General features: G+C 37.4%; 2 long non-coding RNA genes across 4 annotated transcripts; both read right to left on the bottom strand.

Annotated features, from left to right (window-relative positions):
• Window positions 1-12,530: 12,530 nt before the first annotated feature.
• LOC147508593 (uncharacterized) lies at window positions 12,531-15,897 on the bottom strand. The gene is made up of 2 exons (XR_015218089.1): window positions 13,598-15,897; window positions 12,531-12,996 (listed from the first exon to the last, which is right to left on the bottom strand). It is a non-coding gene; the product is annotated as an uncharacterized LOC147508593 (long non-coding RNA).
• Window positions 15,898-16,898: 1,001 nt separating this feature from the next.
• LOC147508592 (uncharacterized) lies at window positions 16,899-24,977 on the bottom strand. 3 transcript variants are annotated; one of them, XR_015218092.1, is made up of 5 exons: window positions 24,077-24,977; window positions 20,047-20,130; window positions 17,931-17,980; window positions 17,702-17,830; window positions 16,899-17,162 (listed from the first exon to the last, which is right to left on the bottom strand). It is a non-coding gene; the product is annotated as an uncharacterized LOC147508592 (long non-coding RNA). The 3 variants fall into 3 exon arrangements; XR_015218090.1 differs by lacking the exon at window positions 20,047-20,130 and adding an exon at window positions 18,093-19,186; XR_015218091.1 differs by lacking the exon at window positions 20,047-20,130.
• Between the last annotated feature and the right edge of the window lie 2,211 nt (window positions 24,978-27,188).

Here is a 27,188-nt window from a genome sequence, read left to right as displayed (position 1 = left end):
GAATTCTGTAATGATGGGGAGTGGTTACAGTTGTTCATGATCTGCGGTGATGAAGTATGTAAATACATCTTTGGCAATGATTGTTTCTAGAAGATAGACTGAGTCATGAGATAGAATGCTCTGTGTGAAGATGTACGAGTCGATCTGTTCTAGAGCGATCTCGTAGCTCATGGATATGAGTTAATGATGTAGATCGCTCTGAAGGCAGTTCGGAGAACTAGGTCAGAGGTCGGTGTGGTATTTCCGCTATGTTGAACACGTGCTTGATATTCCTGAATGAGAATATCACTCCCTCACAGGTACTGCGGATCTTACCTAGGGGCATCAATCCGTACTGAGCCAAATATAGGTGGTATGACATAAGTTTTATTTTAACTTTGACATGCGGTGAATTTTGAATTTTCTACATACTTCCGCAATTGGGTCGGATGGTGAAGTTCAGTAACTTTCTTGGACCGCAAGTATTATGTTTGACATCCTGTATAATTTGCAATAAGATGCATTTGCCGCCATATGACTATATGAGTACTACAAATCTTAGTATATTAGAAAAATATGGGGTATGAGTAACAGTGATTTGGTGTCACTTTTATGTCCGTCACAGGGGCATAATCGTCAATTTGTCACTTAAAAAAAATTCTACACATTTCTCGATTTCTTTCACTCCCGGTCTCCCCATTTCGCCTCTCTTCTCAAGCTTCGAGTCGCCCACCCTTTCTCTCTCTCTCTCTCTCGGCTTATTCTCTGTTTTTTTTAGTATAATTGTGGTTTTTTCACGTGAATCTTGAAATAGAATTGGATATCCAGAACTCTGATGCTTAACAGTGTGAATCTCTCTATAAAATTGTTTATACTTCGTCAATAGTTCACAAGGTTCCATTTCGTTTTATTTATACTTACTCATTAATTTACTTAAGTATGTAACTGTAACTAATATAATTGGAGCATTCTCTTGCCAATCATGGACAACGCTTAATAGAATTTGTAGTTTTGAAGTGGAATCTTAAATAATTGTATCGATGTAATTATACTTGGGCAGTGGTATTGCGTTTGTTTCACGAACACCCATAACTCTGGCAAACAACACAGTGAATTTTTGTGTTATTTAAATTGTTCATTGTTTTGATGTTGTTAATAACTATTCGTATTTTTTCATTCTATTACCCATTCATTTGTTTTAAGTGTGTAATTGATTGTTTAATTATTAATTGTTCAATTGTGTGTGTGTTTTACTGTTCTAATTTCTAATTGTACGGATTCTATTGCCCACCAATTAATTCAAGATGTTGATCATGGACGACTCTTCCCTACCGGAGAGTGTTCTAATTTCTAATTGTATGTATTCAATCTCTTGCTCGATCACCAATTATTTCAAGACGTCGATCATGGATGATACTTCCCTACCGGACTCTACTATAGTTGATGATAGCAACGACATTTGTCAGGAACATCAATGGCGAGAAAGAAACTGACGCAATACATGTATGAAGAACAGTGATTACATTCCTACCCCAGAGATATATCTGCACCTATAGGTACAAGTATCTTATGAATTTGTATGATCAACATGCCTTCTTCTCATTGATTTTTTTTTTTGTCTAATCATTTATTATATTTCTAACAACTGAACAAATTCGTGATAGAGCTTCATCCAGTGTTGGGACAAGATCTAACTCTAAAATAAAAAAGACTACGTTGTGTTCATACCACAACTATGCGAGGGATTTTTTGGACACTTCTTACTTTGAACCCTTTCAACTCCATAATTTCAAGACGTGTCGTCACTGCGAAGCAAAATTATTTCCTTCTGAGACGAGCAGTCTTTGTTGTCTTAATGGGTAGGTCAATCTTCCTTTGCTAGCACCTCCAACCGATTTACTATGTTTATACACATCATAGTCAGCTGAGGGGATTCATTTTTTTTAAATGCCAATCTGATTTCTCTGCATAAGTTTGACGCCTATGTACCAAATACTATGCGCAGATACTTCTGTTTTTCTTTTTACCCGTGATGCCGCACTTCCTGTCCTCGGTGGGCTGTGGATATATGCCCAACTACAAAACATTTCCAAGGTAAGGAAATTATATCTGCAAATCCATGTAATAGAAAATAATTCTCGGAGTATAAGAAACTTAAAAACGATTGCTAAGATTATGTTTATAATGAGAATTATTAATATGTGAAATTTCTGTTTGCTCACCCAGAAAACAAAGAAATCACCTAAAGTGGAAGTTGACACTGGAACTACTTATGCCTCCATGCATGAATGGGTGTAGGTATAAGTTTTTGTACGTATGTGTCATGTGATGTAAAAAAGGACTTTTGGAGGCAACAAAATTTAATATCCATATTTTGCAATGTAAACACTGATAATTCTTTTCTTCGGAATGATTAGGGGACTACATATGCTCTAGCCTCTAGCAACGTCAAGCAAGCTGAAAAGGGAAAATAGTAATGTTTTTAGCTTAGAGGACCTATAGGGAAGTTGCAGAAATTTTTATTGGTAGTTTTGAGAGTGCTCCGGTCCTTTTACACCGTATTCCCTTAATTGAGCAAACTAACACTATTTGAAGACAGAGCTAAGGTAATTTTCTATAATCTTAAAATTATGTACTTTTCTCAATTGATTTCATATGCTTATAGAAACATCATAATGCAATTTTACATATGTTCGCAATTGTGGTTTTCAGTTCACTACCCATAGATAGTTGGTAGCACCCGCAATAGATTTTTCAATAAGCCCCAGCAAGAATGTATGCACAAACGCCAATTCTGCTGTCTAAATTTTGTGTTGAAGATAAATGTAGAATTTGTGTATGGAATTGATAGAAAGTGGAATGGATATGGCCATTGCCCAAACAAGAGAAGCTAATCTAGATTTGTAATTTAGAACTACATGTGTAATTTATTTTTGTTCCCTCCTAATCTTTGAGGTTCAAGAGGGTAATGTGTTCTTGATGTTGTGAAGAGCTATATATGACTTCTTTTTTCTCACTTCTGATATGCAGTACAATCTTTGTGTGTGAAATGTGCTTCTATTGAGTTGTTGTCCCCTACCTTAGTTAATTTTCTGACTTTTCCCTCTTCCATTTTTTGCGAGTAAACAATATTGATGAACTGTCAATAAGTTTAACAATATTCCTTTTTATTTTCTATTGCTATAGAGTTAATCTTAACGCCTATATGGTTAAGATTTTTATTGTTGTGGATGTGTTGTTAAGATGTGCATGATATTAGTAAAGTATAAAAATACAGTTGTTCTATATTCAGCCTACGAACTTGTTGGATTTGAATTTTCGAAGAGAATTATAATAGTTTTCTCAATTAAATAATTCATATATCTATTCAAATGTCCATCCACACTTCATCTTCAAGGAGTCAAGTAATGTTAGTTACATGACTTGGTGGATACGGGTCAAAAATGAGTTGGACAGCTGTTCAAACTTCAGAGGGTACCCTTCATTTTAATAACATTGTATATGTATATTACTAAACTAATCTTCAAAAAGCTTTATATACTTCTGTAATCGATCTATTTACTAGAAGTATAGAAACCACCTTTAAAAGATTTTGCAGAAAATGGACAAACTTCCTCAAGAAATCGCCATGGACATCCTTTCAAAACTACCTATCATCTCCCTCCTTCAATGCAAGCGTGTTTGTAAAAAGTGGCGCACCATTATATCTGATCCTATATTCTCCATTATCCATATCAACCAAGCCAATATAGCTAATCCCAACCTTATTCTCATGTACGCATATAGTGAACTCTATCTCGCTGAAAACAATATCGATGACTACAACAAAAATCATCCCATGCTTAACTGGAAGAAGGTTTCACTACATCAAATTGGTCTAAAAACGATATGTTGTGAATAACTAACAACGGAAACCATGTTATTCACTACAAATAGATCAACCGTACACAAGGATTGATCTTTCTCACTAGACAAGACTTCAACACCCTCCAAGTACTATCCCAACACTTCTCAATATCAATTAACTAACATATAAAGTAAAAAGACTAATGCAAAAGAAAACAAAACCACAAGACACGGATATAACGTAGTTCGGCAATGTGCCTACGTTCACCGGCGAGTTCCAAGCTTTACTAGATGTACAGAGTAACAGATTATAAGAGTTCTCAATTCACTCACAAAGAATGAACACTCAACTCATTAAGAATTCTCTCTTACAATCTCTCTCTTTCTTGGTTTTGGTTAGGTTAAGTTTTTCTTTAGAAAAAACTTTTGTTTTATATTGTTTCCGAAACTGTCAAATTTAATTTTGAATTATTTGAGCTGGGCGGGGGCTCTTTGTCCAAGCATAGTTTGAGAGCGCGCGCCTTACAACCTATTTCTTTTCTCGAGCCAAAAAATTGGCTAAGTAAGGGGGAAAAAATGCCAAGGAGAGAAAAAACTAATCCCGGAACTCGCCGTCAACTGCCATGAAGGGTCATGCCCACAAAGGGCTCTTTCAAACATATAGGATTTGGAGCAAATCCAAACAGTGTTGGAACTTAACTCCGGTGACAACCTTCGTCAGCATATCAGCAGCATTGTTATGGGTGTCCACTTTCTCATGTGCTACATCACCATCCTCAACGACATTCCGTACAAAGTGATAACGGACATCAATATGCTTGGTCCGAGCATGATGAACCTAGTTCTTCGCCAAATGAATAGCACTCTGACTCTCACAATACAAAGCAACACTGTTATGCTCAATACCCATATTATCGAGAAAACCTCGAAGCCATAGTGCCTCTTTCACTGCTTCTGCCACTGCCATATACTCTGCCTCTATAGTAGATAGAGCAACTGTAGCCTGTAGCATAGACCTCCAACTTACCGGTGCACCAAGTATCATAAACACATAACCAGTAATCGATCGTCGTCTATCTAGATTACCAGCATAATCTAAATTCACATAACCACTGACATAACAAGTACCTCCACCATAAACTAATCCCACATCCAAGGTACCTTTCAAGTACCTCAATACCCATTTCACTACCTCCTAATGCTGCTTCCCAGGATTTGCCATATACCTGCTTACAACACTAACTGCATGTGAAATGTCAGGGCGTGTGCACACCATAGCATACATTAAATTGCCCACTGCACTAGCAGAAAGAACACGAGCCATATGCTTTTGTTCCTCCACTGAACTAGGAGATAACTTAGCTGAAAGCCTAAAATGCCCAGCCAAAGGAGTAGAAACCGACTTTGCATTCTCCATACCAAAACGAGAAATTACTTTCTGAAGGTATATCTTCTGAGATACAACTATCCGTTGTTTTTTCCTATCTCTGTCAATCTCCATGCCCAATATCTTCTTTGCTCCACCTAAGTCTTTCATCTCAAACTCAGAGTTAAGTTGAGATTTTAACTTGTCTATCTCCACCATGCTTTTGGAAGCAATAAGCATGTCATCCACATAAAGCAAGAGATAGATGAAGTCATTACCATGAAGTCTATGAAAGTAAACACAACAGTCATACGTACTTTGGGTATACTCACGTTGCATCATGAACGTGTCAAAGTTCTTGTATCATTGCCTTGGCAATTGTTTTAAACCATACAATAACCGATTCAACTTGCACACATGATCTTCTTTCTTAGCAACAACAAAACATTTAGGTTATCTCATATAGATCTCTTCCTTCAAGTCTCCATGCAAGAAAGCAGTTTTCACATCAAGTTGCTCTAACTCCAAGTCGAAGTGAGCAACTAAACTCAATAACACACGAATGGAAGTATGTTTGACCACCAGGGAAAAATACCTCATTGTAGTAGACTCCTTCCTTCTGTGAGAAACCCTTCGCTACCACTCTTGCCTTGTACCTAGTACTGTCAGACTCAGGAAGGACCTATTTCTTTCTGAACACTCATTTAGTGCCGATAGTCATTTTGTCTTTTGGCAATAAAACAAGGTCCCATGTGTGATTTTTATCAAGAGATTCCATCTCCTGCACAACAACCAACCAATCTCTGTAATAAGCATCTCTAACAGCTTCCTTGGAGCTATCTGGCTCATCATCTTAAATATTTAGTGCATATGCCACTAAATCCACCTGACCATAGTATTTCACAGGCTTATCGTGCCCATACTTGTGCACTTCCTTAACTTGTCTCTTTGGCCTAGGGTTAGCCATTACAAGTTGTAGATGCTCATGCTCTTCTTTCTGTTGTTGCGTGGTTCCATGATCTGGTACCTCATCATGAACCAAGCAGTCATCTGCTGTATCAGACAACTCAAGTTCAGTAGTTTGAACTTCTATAGACTTACCATTCTGCACAGCTTTTTCCGGTTTACTAAAAGACAACATAGAAGTCTCATCAAAGGTAACATCTCTACTAACTAGGAACTTGTGGTCTTCTAGACACCACAATCTGTATCCCTTTACCTCATTTGTGAAGCCCAAGAATATTGCCTTCTTAGCTCTAGGATCTAGCTTGTTTTCCCTCACATGGTAGTAAACAGTCAATCCAAACACTCGCAAAATACTATAATCAGCTGGATTACCTGACCACACCTCATAAGGTGTCTTGCAATCCATAGCTGGAATTGGTGACCTATTGTACAGGTAACACGTCATGGACACTACATCTGCCCAATAATCTTTGCCTAGACTGGCATTAGACAACAAACATCTCGCTCTTTCAAGCAAGGTTCTATTCATTCTCTTTGTCATTCCATTCTGCTGAGGCATGCCCCTAATTGTCCAATGTCTGGCAATTTTCTATTGCGCACAAAACTCTTGAAAAGGCCCATAGGTATACTCAGTACCATTATCAGACCTTAGTGTCTTTACATTCCTATTTGTGTGATTCTCAACCCTTGCTTTCCACTTCTTAAATATCTCAAACACTTCATCTTTCGTTTTCATCATATACACCCACACATAGTGAGTATGATCATCAATGAATGAGACATAATAGCGGTTACCTCCTTTTGACTCTGGAGGGTCCCCAAACATCCGTATGCACATAATCAAGAATGCCTATTATCGTGTGCTTGCTTGAATTAAACTTGACTCTGCACTATTTTCCATAGACACAATGCTCATAGAACCCATACTTGGCTTCTTCAAGTCCTTCAAGAACCCTCGCTTGCACAACTTAGACAAACCCTTTTCACTCATATGCCCTAGATGCATATGCCATATCTTAGTGCACTCAGAATCAATTACATGCACCCACTGCTACATTACTAGTCACCGTACTATCCATCAAAGTATACAAGGTTCCATGTCTTTGACCCTTCATAACAACTAAAGAGCCACTAACAATCTTGAGGACTCCACCTTCTCCCACAAACTTGTGGCCTTTGGAGTCCAAGTTACCAAAAGAAATAAGGTTCTTCTTTAGCTCAAGAACATGCCTCACAAGTCACATCGGTTAAAGTTCTCACTACACCATCATGCATCTTAACCTCGTATAGTTCTAATTTCTACCGTCTTACAAACAACGTTATTACCCATCAAAACGAAACCACCATCAATATTCTCATAAGAAGTAAACCACTTTCTATTCGAACACATATGGTAGGAACACCCAGTATCAAGAATCCACCTTTCGGCCATATAGTCTTGTGTGGACACACAAAGACTCACATCGTCCCCTTCAGAGCCGAAAGCAAAACTTGCCTCAACTTTAGCCTTACCTTTCTTCCATTGTTCTTGTTATCTTTCTTCGGGTGAGGATAATTATTTGTGCAATGTCCTTTTTCATCGCAATTGTAGCACTTCACATGTTTCAACGGCTTCTTTGACTTGGACCTACACCTCTCATTACTTGTAGAGGCCTGTTCATATAACCTTCCTCTTTCCACTAGCCCTTGTCCTGAATCAATGTTATTTTCAACTCGTGTCTTCTTTATCAACTCATAAGAAAGAAGAGCACTTTAAACTTCGTCAAGATCAACATCTTCTCTGTTCATAAAAGTAGTCATTAGATGCTCATAGCTTTCGGGCAAAGACAATATTAAACATACCGCTTGATCCTCATCATCCATCTTCATACAAACATTCAAATAATTCGCTAGGTGTCGACGGAACTCACTAACGTGCTCTTGCATCATTGAACCATCCACCATCATGTACCAATAAAGATGTTTCTTAAGATACATCTTGTTCATCATGCTCTTGGTCATATACATAGATTCTAGATTGAGCCAAATACCGGTAGCGGTATTTTCTCCCATCACATTATATATGACCTCATTTGCAAGACACAACCGGATTGATGAACAAGCATGTAGATTGAACTCTTCCCAATCATCATCACTCATATTCGCCGTCTTAGATTTAATCCCCTTTAAAGTCTTGTGCAAACCTTGTTGGATGAGGATGTCCTTTACTTGGACTTACCAAATCCCAAAGTTATTCTTCCCATTAAACTTCTCTACATCAAACCTTGCATTATATTTAACATCTTGGGAGCCATTTTCAAGTCACATGCAATAACCCAAAAAATATTTTACTTGGGAATTTTATCAAACACCTTGTCTACACCAATTTCGAGCACTATGGTTCTTCACTAAAACTCAAAATCCTAGGTCGTATACCTAAGCCCTGATACCAATTATTGTGAATAACTAACAGCGGAAACAATGCTATTCACTACAAATAGATCAACCCTACACAAGGATTAATTTTTCTCACTAGACAAGACTTCAACACCCTCCAAGTACTCTCCCAACACTTTTCAATATCAATTAACTAGCATATAAAATAAAGAGACTAATGCAAAAGAAAACAAAACCACAAGACACGGATATAACGTGGTTAGGCAATGTGTCTACGTCCACCGACGAGTTTCAAGCTTTACTAGATGTCCAGAGTAACATATTACAAGAGCTCTCAATTCACTCACAAAGAATGAACACTCAACTCACTAAGAATTCTCTCTTACAATCTCCCTCTTTCTTGGTTTTGGTTAGGTTAAGTTTTTCTTTAGAAAAAACTTTTGTTTTGTATTGTTTCCGAAACTGTCGAATTTCGACTGAATTACGGTGGAGCGTGGGCGCGCCCTTATCCAGGCATAGTTTGAGCACGCGTGACTTACAACCTGTTTCTTTTCTCGAGCCAAAAAATTTGCTAAGTAAAAAAAAAAACACCAAGGAGAGAGAAAAAACTCCTTTTTCTCGACACGACACCTGTAGTCGGGCATAAACAACGGTTAATCTATAAAGAGAACATCAACTATTTTTGGTTTAAAACTTGTATCATTTTCAGCTAAGTATATTTTCTTGGGGTGTCACTTGGAATGGAGTATAAGGTCCGGGTGGTTGGTGTTTTTAAAGGCTCGGTTGAGCTGGAAAGTGTGGTTACAAATTATGGTGCACCATGTTTTACATACGAACTTGGAATGCAAGAGTGATTTGATGGGTAACTTTGTAAGAATTTCACCAGTGATTTCACTCGATAATATATCCATATTGATATTGATATTGATATTATAAAAAGAGGGCGTCTAGTATGTGCAGGGTTCATAGGTGTGCTAGCATAAGAGACATTGATTGATGTACTTTTTGGTGCAATACACTCTCACTCTTACTTGATGAGTGTCCTAGATTCTCTCTCACACACTCTCTCTCTCTCTCTCTCTCTCTCTCTCTCTCATGCGTACATACACTAGCTTTATTGTTATAAAAACACAACAAGGAAATAACAGGTGTGAAAATATATCCACTTATTACCTTGGCCTTGACAGGTGATTGTGGAGGAAAAATGATTTTCAGCAGGGGTTTTGACTTTTGACTCTTATGGCTTTTATTGGAGAAATGGGCCTGAAATAGCCCAAAGGCTTAAGAGCCCAGGAATTACCCATTTACCTAAATCATTTGTCAGGAATACTTTCTCTCAATTAGCTTTGTTTGGACGGAATTGCCCATACTCAATTGATTAAATTACAAAAACCCAAATCAAAATGTTCAAGTAAATCTTTTTTTTTTTTTTTTTTAAAGATTAAGCTAGGGTTAGGCAGACCCCCACCTGTATTAATATAATATAACCTTACATTCATAGTACCACTCGGATCCTCGTTTATAATCACGAGGATTTGCAAGTGAACCGTGGACAATTCAAAGATCTTGGTGCAATTAAGCAATCATGCTGGTACTAACTACGTTGAAACCCCGTTAGGCAGGGCTCAAACTAGGTTCAACCATAGGAGACCAATAGCTGATGAAAAACCCCTTATCCCGGCTCAAGTCTACACTCTAGGCTAATAAACCGGCCCAACTAAACGGGCCAGAATCCAAACGACTGCTAAAGCCCAAGACAAGATGCTGCTTCAAGCCCTCCCTGTTTCAGGCATGCGGATTGAAAGTGGATCTGGATCATGGGAAAGTGGATCTGGGTCGTGCAACCCGATCAGTTTACCTTCTCTACCCGCTTGCAACAGCACCTTTGTTGGTTTCATCCCCTTCACAAAACTTTGACATTTTCGAATCGCGAAGCTGATACAATTTCACATTCCAATACCCCCTTGGTAGCCTCCAAACAGTTGTACAAGATCTAAGTTTGGAATTCAAATTTCGAGGATCGATCGCAACAATTGCTTATGCTAAGAAAGCAGCATAAAGACAAAAATCGACCTCAGCTCCTCTCTTCAAAAACCAAACCTCAACAAGAAACTATCGGCAAGAAATAAATTCTATCCCAAATGCCCGAAGATCGCCCATAGAGAATAGGGTTGTTTAAAACCGCCTCTACCTTGAACTCCTCGTTTGTTTCCGTCCAAGCAAAGTATGAATCAAGTCCCAAACTTTACAAGTTCTCCCACCAGATCCAACCTCTACTCAACTCCAACCTCCAAGGACGTCCATGATAATGGACCAATGCTTTCACACAACACGAACTCAGTATGTCTTCTACGGATCTTGAGGAATCAGACCTGTCTCTCGGCCCAGGCCAATGACAACCAGAACCTTGACAACCATAAAATTTCCCATCCAGAATCAGTTCCAAAAAGAAAAAAAGAAAAAGAAGAGAAGAGAAGAAGAAAAGAAGAAGAAGAGTTCCGGCGACGGTGCGTTAAGAGGCAACCGCCGCCGGTGGTTGATTGATAATAGGGTTTTGCCTTTAAGAAGAAAAAAGTTTTTCAAAGATGGGATTTCAAGTAAATCTTTTATATATATATAATAGCAGTCTCTTTTTAAGCCTTCTAAAGGTGTCCACGTCGACAGGGGGATTACAAGAAATCAGGAGAGAAAAATCGAATTTTACGCAGACCTCAAAGAGTTAAACACTTAACCCAAAAAAAAAAACAATACAATCGCCATAAAAAAACCTTTCTTCCCCGTCCAAAAGAGAGAAGACAACAAATGGCTTTCCGTCTTCTTCATAATCTGTTTGCATAGCACGAACCTTTTCATCAGTTTCTCCACTAAGGCAGACACCTACCTACTTCACGATACCAACACCCACCATCATAGCACAACTACCACTCCACACAGAGAACAACAACCACGACAGATGCAAGTTTCACCACCAACTTTCACAAATAAACTACCACCAAACAATCACCACCTAACCATCTTCACAACACCACCACAACAGAACATCACCTTTACGCAATGCAAACAAAGGGAGTAGCAGCAAGCAACAAAGCACCGCTACACCACCTCAACTTGCCACCATCGCCTCCAACAAAATAGAATAGACCAGTCAGCACGTCCAATCAACAATCAGACCAACACCACCGGTACAAAACATCAATTAGTCACACTACACCACCATCAACCAGACCAAAGGCACCACCGGTACCCATTTAAAACATCAATTAGTCACACAATACACCACAAAATCAATCACTTTGTCAATCCACCAGTTCAATTAGTCACACTACAGCCCAAAGGCTTAATAGCCCTTAAGAGCCCAGGAATTACCCATTTACCTAAATCATTTGTCAGGAATACTTTCTCTCAGTTAGTTTTGTTTGGACAGAATTGCCCATACTCAATTGATTAAATTACAAAAATCCAAATCAAAATGTTCAAGGAAATTTGAAATAATAATAAAAACAATTATGTTATGTATACTCAACACACGTTTTCCACAGTTTGGCCCCAAGCCCCCAACGTGTGGCCTACATAATAGCTACTAAATTGTCCCTATATTTTTGTTTATTTACACATTAGTCATACAAAAAACAAAAAACAAAAGCTCCGCGCACATAGATCATGCTAGTACTAATTAACAACTTTTGCTTTCGAAATCCATCTCTTGGGCCTTAGGCAACTCCCAAAAATTTATTGCCAACAGCAAACAGTGGTTTTTTGAAATGTTGCTCAGGAAAGAAATGTGAAGACTTTGATTCTGATTAGAAAAACTGAGCAATTATATATAAGAACCCCTACTGCGCACTTTAAAGTCATACAACAAGCTTGTTTTCTGAATAAGTTGTATGCATTCTTTCAGGATAAACTAGGGAGATGGAGAATAAAGGAACAATTTCGCAATGAAGCACTTTTTATGGCAGTTGATAATGTTGGTTTTTTTTTGGGAAAAAGTTACATGTCTAGGAGACCTCAAACTTTAATTATCATAATCTCAAATATAAGGTACCCTTACATTCCTCCACTAATTTAGCTAATCTAGACAGGGAGGTTGTAAATTACAAAATTGTCAACATGTAACCTAGCCAGGTAATCTGCTACTTGATTACATTCTAGATACGCATGTTCCACTCTGAACATCTCAAATGAACTGCAAGTTCTAGTAATAGCAGCAACAAGGCTTAAACAATACCCAGGAGGTTGCTCAGTACTCTTTATGATGTTGACTGCCCTTAAGAAGTCAGACCTTCCAAGTAATTTTCTGATACCTCGTTCTGCAGCCAGTCTCCTGCCTTCTGACATAGCTTTGAGCTACTGATACAGATCTGAATTATTGGTGGAGCTACCACAGTAAGCAATATGCATCATACCTTGATCATCTCTCAGGTTGCCACCATATCCATTGGAAGAGCGAGTCACTGAACCATCTGCATTTTATAATGTGATTTAGTTTGTTCATATTCCATCAGAAAATAAGCTATAACCGGGTGCAATCAAATATTTGGCCTCATAACCATGTCTACTTTAAATCAAGAACCCATTTCTTCTGTGTTTTCTTTGTCTACAGGTAGTGAAGGAGCACGGAGAATCAGCGAGCAGATATATTGGTAGTTCAAAGAGTACCAAAACTCTTGTTTAACTATCCATAGAATTTTTACAGGATTTGTATTATTCAGGACAATGTGTTCTCTATTTTTGTATGTCAGACAGAACAACATGGAAAAACAAAACTTACTGCAGCTCTCAAGTTACTGTAGTTCTCAATTGACATCATCTGGCCTTCAAAAGTGCAGTAATCTCTTGTATTTAAGGCATAATCCCTTGTATCTTCAGGAGCAAGTGGAACTCAATACACTAGTCTTTATGTAACACATTGATATAAAAAACCAGTCCAAAGATGGAATTAACATGCATGGTTATAATAATAAATAATTGGTACATAATTCAGCTTCCCTGTCCAAGAAAAGAACTTAAACATGAACATACAATAAAACACCTATAAAAGTCCATCAGGTAGGATTGGGTTACCTATAAAGCCTTTCATGCACATCCTAAAAACTCCAACGACGCTCTAATCTTTCAGTTGCTTTTCATCTGCAACTGCTACACAACACGGCTCCAATCCTTTCAGCTGCACATAAAATACTTTTAAATCAACTTCCACTGCCTCCCTGAATAATCCAATCAAGTTCAAAGCCATCCTCCACTTGACCTAACAACATATTCTTGTTCTGATTGTTCTGAAGTTCATAACTCCCCATAAGGTTTCAAACTCATGCCATACACTTCTCTATCAGCAGAAACTTCCAGTTTCCGCTTATCCCTACCAAAATTGTACCGGTGCACAGTACCCCGAATTCTCCCTCTTTGTGCGAGAGGTCTTCTGTGGTTCAGTTCTCTATCATGTAATAACTGCTCGGAATTGGACTTATCAGAACTCCCCGGCTCAACATTTCATCTATTCCCTTTATTTCACAAGGTTCCATGAGACGGACCCTTTCTATCTCCTTCCCTATACCTTGATGGAACCTCCATTTATTCTCTACCACTTGAAATCCTTAATCTACTCAAACCACCCTACACAACCTCATTCTCAATAGTCTTTGAAAATGCTTCACTAACAAATCAGGTACCTGAATCTAGACAATAAGCAACCCACTTCCTCAACCTCGTATAAATTTAAGAATGATAACATACATATTCTATAGACCAGTCATCACTTGAAATCACAAAGTTGCTAATGAAACTTACACAAGAAGAGATAAGTGCTGCATACCTAGGTAGAGCAAGATACATGAACAACAACTCCGCTAAACATACCAAGTAACCCTTTTTTATGAAGGTTGTTTCCTTTTCCTGCAAGAGAGTTTCTCCCCATCACTGTTCATTCCAAAAGCTGATATCACTGAAATGAGGGTGGCCACAAATGGAATTGGTTCAAAGGATCCCAAAGGAACTTCAATTAACCTAAATTCCTTGCTATTGGTATTATATGCAACCAGGCATGGGAAGGCACGCGTTAGTAAAATTTCTCCATTCTTTAGAACTTGGATAGGCCTAACTAATCGATGAGAAACCAAAGGGTCCCTCACAGAAAATAGCTTGTTCCAAGATGTCTTCCCATCACAATCCTTTGTAACCCATGCATCAACATACTGTCTTGAAGAGGAATCCAACAACGAAAGACGATCATCTAGTACCCCGAGTGCCCAATATTTCAATGGGTCATCACTATTTTGTCCAATGGAATCGGGTGTTGGGAAAACAGTAAATTCTTCAACCCCAAGATGAAAGGACACAATACGTGACTTGGGATTGGAAGAAGTATTATCAATGGCTATCCAATGAAGAGACCCATTAGCAAATACAAACGAAACATGTACATAATACTTGGGAAAATAATAATTTGGAAAACTCAAGTTTGGGACATTGCCTATCTTACGTCTCCAATCCTTACTGCCTAATGTATAAACTTGAACTTCTTTCTGAACATTTATAGACTTGAAAGGTCTATAGAAAAGTAGTAATACCATCTTAAATTGTTGCATAGAGACATCATACCCGAACCCCGACATATACTTTGTAATCCTCTTGCAATTATTAGGAAGTGTACAGTGTGGGAGTTGTTGGTGTTCACCAGTGATGGGATTAAATATGTTAATGTTTCTTCTCTTGTTTCCTCTCTTTGACAAACACAAAAGGCCATTGCATGAACCCATTATGTTAATTTCGTAAGATAAGCTCATGGAATCAAACAAGGATACATCAATTATTTTGGGTTTAAGAATAATGGTCTGATGATTTTTTTCAGCAAAAAAGATTTTGTTCCGTTGGCACAATGGCTTGCAGTGGAGGATGAGGTCGGGGTCGGTATTGGCAGCTCGATTGAGTTGGAATGAAGGGTCAGAGATGATAGTGCACCAGGTTTTACAGACGCACCTGGAATGAACAAGTGGTTTTATAGGTAACCTTGAAAGTATATCAGTCACAATCTCACATGGTAGTCTGTCCATTGATTTTCACTCAGCTATTAACAAAAAAGGTGTGAATTATTTTACAAGAAACAAACACTCACCTTATGCTGGCGGAGTTAACCTCAAAGTTTTCAAGATTGAAGCTTAGAGTTCACTTGACTACTTGAGCAGTTGAGTACGTGTAATACGTACTTGATGTCGGTGAGTCGGTCTTGAGTCTTGGCGTCTTGTTAAAAGCCCAATATCTATTGTATTGTTATTTGGGCTTAACTAGCTGACACTCGGCATGCATGCTCTTAATCGAAAATTCAAGTGCGTCCAGCTGCGTATAACTTTTTTTTTTTATGAAGTAGCATTATGTTGTCAAGTTTTCTTGATCGAGTGAAAAATTACCTTCCTTTCATGTATGCTTACAATGCTGCAGTACGTACATGAATTTTCAGCAAGTAGATGGAACCTGGTATGCTTCAATATTGAATCGGTTTAATATTAAAACCTACTACCAAACCGACTTTAATATTGTAACCGAACTGACTCAACCCTATAGACTCAACCGACCCGATCAGATTCTGTCCTAACCGATGCCTGACCAAAACCGACTGTTGGTCGGTTTACCCCATTATAACGGACCCGACCCTAAATTCTTATAACCCCTATGTAACCAAATTCCTATTATAACAGAAGTTATTGAACTAAAAACAAAGGAGATATTTCCTAGGCCCCGCGAAATCTGATTGAATGATCTGAGGAAGTAAATGTGACAAGGAAGTAAATGGATTTTGTTTACTTCAAAGTGACTATCAAAAAATGTGTATCGGTCCAAATAACCCTGTTCCTCCATTATAAAATTGAACTTCAACTATCACAAGCTTTCCAACCTTTGCTGACCACAACTTCACTATGAAATATACGTTTGACACTTGAGAGATCTTGGCATATCTAAATACACTATTACTACAAAGAAAAAAGGATACAGAACTTGCATGAGGATTGAGGAAGTTAGTCTCTACAAGGAAGCAGATATACAACTTCAAGTCGATAGAAGAGAATCATATAGGTGTACCCTCTTCTGCTGGACATAAGGACATGCAAAACTGAACTCCGATTGAGCAGTATCTGGTCAGGGATAGGACTATAGGAGCTGCAAAATTGCAATGTTATGGCTAATGCCATTAAACCAACTATTTCTTATGTGAATGCTGCATCAAAACAGTGAAGGAAAAAAGCATCTGTGACAGTCCAGTCCTAGAATAGATATAAGCATCTGAGTCTCAAATATTAACCATTTCACAGCACAACATTTTTTTCCAATAATAACAGCACACAACACATGATAATATGGTAAGAGCCTAAGATGATTCTAACAGCAGAAATATATAAAGTAAACAAGCCACAGAGATTGAGAGCAAAACAAATAGTATACCAACACCATAATATTGAAGAAGTTTAAATAGTTACAACAACTTAAGCCCAACTTCAAATTGGCTTGCAACTCTCTCTAACTCTCTAAACAACATAAAGATCGCCGCTTTAGACATCACGAACAGCAAGATTAATGCCTCGACGGACACGAATTTTGAGAAGACCCAAAAGATGCTCCATCATAGATAAACCAAAATCTGCGAAGAAATTAATTTTTTCAGAGAGACAGTTAGGTAAAAAATCAGAACCCCACCTTAGTGAAATCTAGAACCATGAAACGGCTACTGTGCTCTTATTTTCCACGAGATACGTGTTGGCAGCTATTAACTAAATGTGTGGCAAAGTTGATCCATGGGCCGAATCGGCTGTAACGCCAACAGGTCAACAGTTCGAGTCACTCTAACATCATTTTGTGTTTTGTTTTGATTGCTAGTGGGGTGAATCGAACTCGGGAACCAGTTCCTAAAGGCTAGCAGTCAAACCAGTGTGTTGAATACTCACTGATGCAAACATCTTGGAGTAAAATCATCATATTCGTTGTCTTAGAATTTACTCATGGAAGTATTGAATGCATGCCCAAGGCCTTTAATGCATAGGTGAAATGTGCCGAAGGCATGCCGGTGAGTGTCTTTAAGACACGGGGCATATTCTAGTATTCAAATACCAAACAACAAATCTAAAACAAAAAAATGAAAATAAAAAATGGATCATAAACCAAAACAAAAAAAAAACTTACTATATAACCAAAAACCAATAGCATCCACAAAGGCCCAAACTATCCACACAAGCCACAGCTATCAAAACAAAAGCTATCCACATGATCCACATCTATCTGCCTATCCACACCATCAAGCTTTAAGCACAACTGCATTTCATAACAAAAAAAAAATAATCCAATTTATTGAAGTTCACAAATAGACATAGTGAATGAACTTCAAAAAAATTAAACTTAAAAACCTGATTACCAATCAATTCTCCGCAGCATTAGGCTCAGAAGAAGTTGATCCAAATAATTCTGCAAAACAAAAAATAACACAAGCATATACATACGTAAATCGAACTACACAAATACATATTTTAACATAAGAAAATAACGATAGACTAAACATTGCAATGCAAATTATTACCTCCATCTAGTTTATTATATTGCTCGATATTATCTATTGACTATCGAAGATTAATTGGAATTGATGGAGAACGAAGCCAATCTTGTGCACAAATAAGGGCTTCCACCGTGTTAGGAGCTAACGAACTACGGAAAGGGTCAAGTATACGCCCCCCGTGCTAAATGCAGACTTAAAAGCTACGGAAGATATCGGAACTGCCAAAACATCACGTGCAACAAGAGAAAGAATCCGGTACCTAGAAGCGTTGATCTTCCACCAACCCAAAATGTCAAACTTATCCCCAACAACTTCATTAGTTTCAGCCAAAAACCTCTCAACCTCAGACTTATTCTGTAAGTTATCTTCCTCTAGCAAGTGTTGCTGAAATTCGGTGGCTAGTATAGTCGGATCTTGCTTATCATCATCAACATCCATTCGGCTTGCTGTTTGGCTCACGTTCGCATCAATAGGTGGCTGATTTGAAGAAGGATAGTGCCCAACATACCACTCATACAACGCAACCAAAACATCTTTCACTTTCTTTGCTTCATCATTAGCTTTAGTTTCTTCATACAACTATTTGAAGGAATACGAAACATACTTCATCTTGAAACGGGGATCAAGAACAACACCAACATATAACAAAATGTTAATCTTATCCATATCCCAATACTTATCAAATTTAGTTTGCATACATAGCGCCATTGATCTCAAACGTGCATCCTCACTTCCATTAAGTTGAATCAATTTCTTCTGAACAATTAGAATTTCACTAAAGAAATTATTCGAGGTAACATAACGAGAACCTAAAAATCGCAATGTTGCCTTATAGAAAACTCTTAGAAATTTCACAAATAATCTAGCACTATTCCAATCAGTTAAGGTTGGAGGCCCCTTGATCTTGTCATCATCAAAGTAAAGGATGTACTGTGGGTCTTCAAGCTCCAATATCTCAAAGGCACTTTGGAACTTCTCAGCAACTTCTAACATCATGAATGTTGCATTCCATCTAGTTGCCACATCTAAGCATAAAATTTTGGTGCACTCTATTTGTTCTTCCTTCACACACTCCTTGAACCTGACCAACCTAGATGGAGATGACCTCACATACCTCACTGCAGTACGTACTCGAAAAATAGCATCATTAACATTTTTCAGGCCATCACAAACAATAAGATTCAGGATGTGAGAACAACATCTCATATGTAAATACTTATGTTCCATAACAGTGTCTTTCCCAAATTTTTTGCTTTTCATCAAGTAATTAATGGCAACAGAATTAGAACTTGCATTATCAACAATTACAGTAAAAAGACTATGGATACCTCAATTAAGAAGACACTTCTCTACTATCTTTCCAATGGTCTCACCTTTGTGATTTGGAACTAGACAAAAATTCAGAATCATTTTTTGTAAGTTCCAATCACTATCGATGAAATGAGCAGTCAAAACTATGTAATTTAAGTTTTGAATAGATGTCCAAGTGTCAATTGTTATACATATTCTATTACCATGCAAAAAACTCTTTAACTTTCTTCTCTCCTCTATGTAAAGTTCGATGCAATCCCTACCAACTTGAGTCCGATAGGGCAAATTTGTGAACTTGGGCTGTATAACCTTCACAAAATGTTGAAACCCTTCACCCTCCACAAAACTAAACGACAACTCATCAATAATAATCATTCTAGACAGAGCATCTCTACAAGCTTTTAAGCTAAAACTAACAGCAACAAGCTTTTTATTTTTGAAAGGACAATATTTGTTGCGATTTATCAGCCACCACCTTATTGTTAGGATTCTTCTTACATACTTTCATATGACTCAACATATTAGAAGTTCCACTACCTTTCGAAGCACAAGCATAACTAACAGGGCAATAATTACATTTGGCTCTTGGATTTTTGGGATCACAATCCTTTATCTTATGAAAATGATCCCAAGCAGGGGAAGATGAAGATTTTCTTTTATTACCTACCATAGTAGGATCGACCGTATCTGTAGGATTTTCGACAGTTGACTGTAGAGATGGACCATCACTAGGAACCTCAGTAAAAGCCATCTAATAAAAATGACACATATTAGCAATCGAGATAAAACAAAAAGCGTGTGACAGATCGATAAATTTAGCAAGTGTGAAAGACTGAAAGTGCACTCATTTATATTTAATTGTGGGAAGGAACCATGTGACAAATAAATTGAATCGAGATATGTAGTCAATGAGAAAGGAGCCACCATTTCATAAAGAAATGAAATGGAATAATAACTCTTTAAAAGTTTAAAGTGACAATAGGACCACCTGCTTTTGTAAACTAGCTCAAATCAAAACAAAAAGCTTTGTCTAGACTTTGATATTAATAAACCAACTTAGAATTCAATGAGATATCAATGAGAAAGGGACCAACACTTAATTTCATAAAAAATAATACCCCGAAAGCCCAAAGCAGCTAATTGATTAATACATTCACATCCAATCTTTCACTGTCAAATACCTTAAGTTTGGACTCTGCCTCTTTGAGTTATACTTACTTTGATAAGAAACTACAAATATGATACTTCAAGTCAACAAACTATTTTACCACTTTTAAATTTCAACAGACAAGTGTGGAGGGAAAAACAAAAACGAAACAATAATAACTTGGCCGGACTTCAGATATGGGAATACTGTTGTAGAAACACGCCATCAATGCTTTTGGCTCATTTAGATGTTGTTAATTCATTAATTGGATTGGTGTACTATTTTTGAGAGAAACACAAAAAAAAAAAAAAAAAAAAAAAAAAAAAAAAAAAAAAAAAAAAGAAAGAAAGAAAGAAACCAAATAATTAGTTATTACCTTTGTTGATGGTGATGACTGATGGAAGAGTGGTGGAGGAATGGTGGCGGCTAGAATGGTGGGGGGATGTAGCGGCTTAGCCCTAGTTAATGGTTTTTTACTAATTGGTAGTTTGGTACGATACATTTCTAATTTTCTACTAATTCTAGTATATTGAGATATTGTGGATCGGGTTGGTTATTTTCAGTTATACCAAATCTAAACCGAGCACCGAACCAACCCTGTCGGTTTTGCAATTTCACAAACCGATCTGGACAGTCTTAAATGGATAATCGACCCGTATAGGTCGGATCGGGTCGGGTCAGGTCAGTTTAGTTTATTTTGTTTACAAATGAGATTTGGTGATGGACAGTGGCTTTGGCATATGTAAATTATTTACTCATAAAGTGTGGCCTTGAGGCGGACTCGGTTTTTTATATATTAACTGACAGCTTTTCTATCGAAATCCAGCAATTGGTAACTGTCAAACGAAGAGCATGCACAGTAAAAGGACATTTTCCATCGTGAAGTATATGATTCTGATAAGCAAAAACCTATAACAGCAGTTATATAGAGCAACCTGAGGTTTTGGTGAATGGTGACATTTACTTCAACACAATAAGATCATGTTATCGCAGTCCTGGCTGCAGCTCGAGGCCCGTCTCTGGAAGAATTATTGGTCCTCTTGGAGAAATCCACATTCTTCCGTGCTATACTCTTTGCAATTTTGTAGGATTGGTGCTAACTAGTAAGCGGAGAGATCCTAATGCAAATTCCAAAGCAAGCTACTATATATACTTACTTGACCCATACTGGATTGCTTTTCCCTACTTTATCTGCTTAATGCCACTGTTAATCTACCTCTATCAGGAGGAAATGGAACTCAATATACTAGTGAAAGATGGATAAGCATGCAAGGGTTAATGGTATGTGGCTCAAATTTCCAGTCCTAGATAAAACAACAGTTAGCATGAACATACCAACAAACACCATTGGCGTAAGTAGGATTGAGTTACCTATAAAGCATTTCATACTCATCCTGCAAACTCTATCAAAGATCAAATCTTTTAAATGCTTCCACATCTGCAACTGCTATACCACATGCCTCCTTCGGAGCTGTACTTAGAAAACTATGGGATCAACATCCACTGCTTCTCCAACTAATTCAATCAAGATAAAAATCATCGTGCAAACCACCAAATAACAAAATCTTGTGCTGAGTGTTCTGAATTCCATAACTTCCATCCTGTTTCAAACTCATGCACCTCTCTGTCACTGTACACTTCAGGTTTCCGTTGATCCCTACAAGAATTGTACAGACTAACGGTACCCCCCATTTCTACCAACAAAACATTTCATACTCATCCTACAAACTGCATCAAAGCTTGAAACTTTTATTTATATTTCCCCTGACATTGCTATACAACGTGCGAGACTCTATTCATTAACGTGTCTCTGTTGCAAATGTCTGTAATCATTATGGGATTGAAAGAGTGATTTTCAGCTCTATACAACAAAAACATAAATCATGTCCTGAATCTTAGTTGCACGCCTAATATACATGAACTTAATGCACCTATACCTATAAAAGGGCACACTATAGTGTTTTATACTCATTTGGGTTTATTGGTTTCCATTAAACTACCACAGCATTACAATTTGGCTGACTTGCATAGTTGCATCTCCTACACATAAAATCCCTTATCAACTTTCGCTGAATGCTCCAGTCCACCACTAATCAAATTCCTGTGCTGATTGCTATGAAGTTCACAACTTCTGTCATGTTTGAAAATTAGGTCGTATAATTCTTTAGCGTGAAAAACATTAGGTTTCCCCTAATTCATACCAACATGAACTTGCAAACAGCACTACCCCAAATGCTTAATTGGCATGGTACCCTCCTATATCAGTGATACCAAAATCTCCTAAATATATAGTCAAGTGTACTGCTCAAGATTCTACTTCTGTACTTCATCCAACTACTAGAAAAATACAAGGTCATACAGGTAAACTGAAAAAGAATTTTCCTAAAACAGGATAAAAGGTGTACTTAATTGTTAGGTGAGGTGGAAAGGGACAGAGAGATGGCTGATGTTCCATACTGTTTCTAAATCATAAATGGATCTGTTCATCAAGTACAAAGGACTTGCAAGAGATTGCACTGCCTCTATACACAGATTATGTCATCATTATTTGGTTTAGGAGAAATAAAAAAGGTCCGTATCACTGATAAATGAAAGGGAAAACACCGGTGCTCTTTCTTCGCCAATAAGATTTATTATGACCCAAAGAGAGATTATTGCTTGTTAATATGATCGCAATTCCAAATTGCCAGTACGTTTTGCTACTTTATATATAAGGGGCAGTGTCATATTGCCCAAGCTTATTGATAGATCAAATATATCTGTAAGTTTAGTTTTTATGGTGTATATATTATTGTTTAACTACCTATCATATCTTTTAACAATATCACTTATGTGCAATGATATCAATAGTTTGATTATTTATCTGCAATTGTGTCTTCTTTTGCTGTTGTCAAGAGTAAGAATACAGTATGGAAAAAACAATGTGCTGCCCTCAAGTTAGTTCTCCTTTGATTTCATTTAGCCATAAAAAAAATGAACCAGTCACATGTTGAAAGAGGTACTCTGGTTAAATCTTCATGGTACTATTGACAGCTCTTGTGGTTATACCTTCATGGTACTATTGACATACTCTGGTTAAACCTTCATTGTACTATTACCAATCAGCTTCATTATATTGAAGTATCAATGCAAACTTTAAGTTCATATTTCAACAATTTTTGCTTCTTACAGTGTCTCCATATTTTGGCCTAACGCCTGTTTTATGCTTTTTGTCATTTTGGCTATAGGTATATTTCTTTTTCGCTAGATAAGTTAAAAATTCTATTAAAAATCAAAGAAAGGTTACATTGTAAGTGGCAATGCTGTGTGCATTCCAGTTAAGACAATCTGTGGCTACAGGTATTAGTAATAGTAGCCTCTTTCTTTTTATCCGCATTGGTAATCTAGCTCTAATGCTCTATCAGGAGAAATGGAACTCAATACTAGTACAGAGATGGAATAAGCATGCATGGTTACAGAGGTATATGGTTCAAACTTTTCTGTACTAGATAAGAAATTAGCATGCACATATAAACAAACACGATAAGGGCATCAGGTCAGACTCAGTTACCTATAAAGCATTTCACAAGCTCCATCAAGGCTTGAATCTCTTAACTGCTGACATGATATACAACATGCCTCCATTGGAGCTGTAGTTAAAAAAACCTTTTGGTTCAACTTCCACTGCTTCTCCAAATAATTCAATCAAGTTCAAAGTCATCCTCAAATCCACCAGAAAACATGTTCTTATGCAGACTGGTCTGAAGTTCATAACTTCCATCCTGTTTCAAACTCATGTCAAACAGTTCCCTATTACTAGAAACTTCCGGTTTCCGCTGCTCTCTACCAGAATTATACGGACGCACACTACCCCCATTTCTACCTCTTTGTGCGAAAGAACCTCTATGGCCCCTTTCTGTATCTTGCAATAACTGCTTTGTATTCGCCCTATATGAAATCCCTGACTCACCATTTTGTCTATCCCCTTTATTCCTCAAACCTCCACGTGACGAGCCCCTTCCATCTCCTTCCCTAGACCTTACCATGGACCTCGACTTCACACCCATTTCTTCTCTACCACTTGAAATCCGTAATTTATTCAAACCACCCTCAGTTAACGTAATCACAATAAATGAAGAACTTACTAGTTAACCATAAAGTCAAAACTGAGCACATTACCTTCGGCATAGCCTTTTGGCAGGTGCTTGAGAAGCATCTCCATTTCTTTACAATTTGGTCCACCGTCCACAAACAAAGTCCCCTAGAAGAGAAGTAGTTTTTGCATTTGGTGAGAAACCCTTGTCAGTCATGGTATTGAGAAGTTGTATTGCCTTGTGCGTATCATTTTTCTGGTCTAGGAATCCTTGGACCAGGATATTGAATGTTACATCATCTGCAGCAATATCCTTCTCTTGCATCTCATAATACAAATCCTGGGCTTCTTTCAATTTCCCTTCTTTAAAAAATCCATCAATCATTATGTTGTATGTCCTAGCTGCAACTCCCTAGTTGAGAGACTATAAAAGATTTCCTTTGCCTCAACTAATTTTCCTTCTTTGCACATGCCATCAATAATGCTGTTGTAAATCGGTACATTAGCTTTCGTTCCATTATGTTCCATTGCTTCAGCAGAACAACCATTTCTGAAGAGGCCATCTATTAATGAACTATATGTGAACTTATCTGGTTTTTCCCCACAAGCTATCATGTCTTTCAGAAGCTCTTTTGCAACCGAAACTTCTCCACTCTTGCAAAATCCAGCTATCAGGGTACTATAGGTTATAGTGTTGGGTTTGAATCCCTTAAGTTGCATCTCCTTGAAAACTTGAACTGCCTTGTCCATCCTCTTGGCCTTGCAATAACCATTGATCAAAATGCTATAGCTAACTACATTAGGTTTAAACCCTTTTTGAGACATCACTTGTAACAAATCAACAGCATCCTCTGTCCTACCTTGTTTAAAAAGAGCATCCACCAAAATGTTAAAAGTTATTACATCCGGTGTGACATTCTGTGCCAACATTTTGTCGAAAAAATGCATGGATTCTATCCATCGACCAGATCCGCATAGCCCGCAAATCAAAGAGTTGTAGGTGATAACATCAGGTGTAAGGTTTGTGGAGGTCATTTCCTGAAATAGATTCAATGCCTCGTTCACCAAATTCTCCTTACAAAGGGTGTCGATAAGCGTATTGTATATATGAGCATTCGGAGGAAGCTGTTTCTTTTCCATTGCCCTCATGAATTGAAGAGCAGCAGTAGAATTCAGAGACTTGCCAATCCCATTCATTACAGTCCCATAACTGACTTCATTGCATGGATATCCATTTTTCAGCATTCGGGTAAAAAGATCCATAGCATCGGCAACTTTACCCCCTTAAGTAGGGTGGTGAGAGTAACAGCATTAGGTTCAAATCCGCATTTCAGAATACTCCCTAAAACAGCAAAACCGAAATCCACTCGACCCGTATTGGAGTAACAATTGATTAGTGTAGAAAGTGTAACAGTATTAGGTTGAATACCAGCGGCATCCATCCTTTTGGACATAGATAATGCGACAGAAAAGTGGTTCATCTTGACAAGTGCTCCTAGTAATTGGGTAAAAGGCAAAAAAAGGCAAGGGTCTTATCTGAAACAAGTTATCGAACAAACATAAAGCCTCATCAAGTTTAAGTGTTCCTGATTGACATCTGTCCCGTACAAAATACGAGAAAGAGGAAGTAGACAAATCAGTTGTTTTATTTATTAGTAGTAATGGTGTGACTGGCGATGTTTGAAGAGGACAAGTTCGGTAACATATAGGGAAAATTTTCGAAAATTTCAGAATCGGCAAAATTTAGAAATAAATCGGAAATTTAATTATATATTCGGATTCTCTTTTAATTAATTAAGATAACCATTTTTTATCCCGTTAATACATTCATTTGGCAACTATTTTTAAATGTATTAATTCAGTAAACAATTTAGACCTTTTAACACATTCATTCACTAAGTTTTTTCTTCGTATTAACGAATTAATTCAATAAATAGAAAGATAGGAGAAAGAGAGACGTGTAGTCGTGTACTTGAATTACAATATTGATTTTATTGAAGTTGTGAAAGAGACAATGTTCTACTTCTATAGGGTTTTTATTTGGTTTGGTAGTTTTAATTTAGAAACAATATGAAAATATGAAATAGACGGTTAAATATTAAAATTTTGGAAATTAAATAGAAATCAGATCGGATCGGATTTTGAAAACACATCTAATTCCGATCTAATTATTTTTCGGAAAAATTGGATATTGGAACACAAATATCGTTGCCAAATTCGAAAAAATTGGGTTTTCAGACAAAAAATGACACCCCTAATTTGGCAACATTGATGAGTTGGAAACTAATAAATGTAGGGTCATGGTATTTACATCCCTCTTTATGGGATTGACACCCCTTAAGCAAAAAGGTACATGAATAATGGTTATTCCCGATATGTCTTTTTACACTTAATATGCTCGATAGTTCCACGACAGTGAGTTGTTGGAAGATCTCATATTACACGGCATCAAGTTATCATGAGATCCCACAATCCACGGCATCAGGTTGCCGTGAGATCCCATATTCCACGGTAGTGAGTTGTCGTGGATGATTTTTTTTGTCATTTTTTTTTTTTTTTTTTTTTTTTTTTTCACTTCAGGTTTTGAAAA

Source organism: Coptis chinensis, chromosome 3 (assembly GCF_015680905.1).
Source record: "Coptis chinensis isolate HL-2020 chromosome 3, ASM1568090v1, whole genome shotgun sequence".
NCBI lineage: Eukaryota > Viridiplantae > Streptophyta > Magnoliopsida > Ranunculales > Ranunculaceae > Coptis > Coptis chinensis.
The sequence above is the reverse complement of the archived record's forward strand: the minus strand, read 5'-3'. Positions and strand labels throughout refer to the sequence as shown.